General features: G+C 39.4%; 1 non-coding gene across 1 annotated transcript; it reads left to right on the forward strand.

The window, feature by feature from the left end:
* The first annotated feature begins 428 nt into the window (after positions 1-428).
* Positions 429-538, forward strand: LOC120106123. The gene has a single exon (XR_005508359.1). It is a non-coding gene; the product is annotated as a small nucleolar RNA R71 (small nucleolar RNA).
* Positions 539-748: the final 210 nt, after the last annotated feature.

Here is a 748-nt window from a genome sequence, read left to right on the forward strand (position 1 = left end):
ATAACATTGGCCTGATCGTGCAAGACTTCTTTGAATGCGGGTATTGTAGGGCAATCAGTGGTGAGATGGCCAGGCATCTCACAAATCCTACAACACTCGCTGTTATATTCTACGGTCTTGACGGGTTCAATCCTTCTAAGTTTAATTTTCTCTACCTTTCTAGTAAGGGCTGCCATTTTAGCCTGAATATCATCCTGAGTACTAAGGTTGTAAAGGCCCTCGTGTCCAATGCTAGTAGGCTTAGGCAAAGGTTTATTCACTCCATCCCCTGTATCCCATAATTGTGCAGTCTCTGCGAGAGAATCTAAATAGTCCCATGCCTCATCGGGTTGCTTTTCCAGAAAAGACCATTGCACATAGTCTCTATAAATTGTTTTAACTGTGGAGACAACCCTTCGTAAAAGAAACTAATGGTTCTCCAGGTTTCAAACTCATGATGAGGACAAGAGAGAAGCAAATCTTTAAATCTCTCCTAGCATTCATAAAATGTTTCATGGTCTTTTTGTTGGAAATTACTAATGTGCCTTTTCAAAAAGTTAGTCCTTTGTGCGGGAAAGAATTTTTTCAAGAATTTTCTTTGCATATCATGCCATGTTCCTAGCGATCTAGGTCTCAAGGAGTTCAACCATGTTTTGGCTTTATCCTTTAAGGAAAAAGGGAACAAGGTCAATTTAAGGACATCTTCTGATACATTTGGCACTCTAAATGTGATGCTAATTTCCTCAAAATCCTTAAGGTGAAGATAAAG

The sequence above is a fragment of the Phoenix dactylifera genome, unplaced genomic scaffold (assembly GCF_009389715.1).
Source record: "Phoenix dactylifera cultivar Barhee BC4 unplaced genomic scaffold, palm_55x_up_171113_PBpolish2nd_filt_p 000470F, whole genome shotgun sequence".
In the NCBI taxonomy this organism is placed as follows: Eukaryota; Viridiplantae; Streptophyta; class Magnoliopsida; order Arecales; family Arecaceae; genus Phoenix; species Phoenix dactylifera.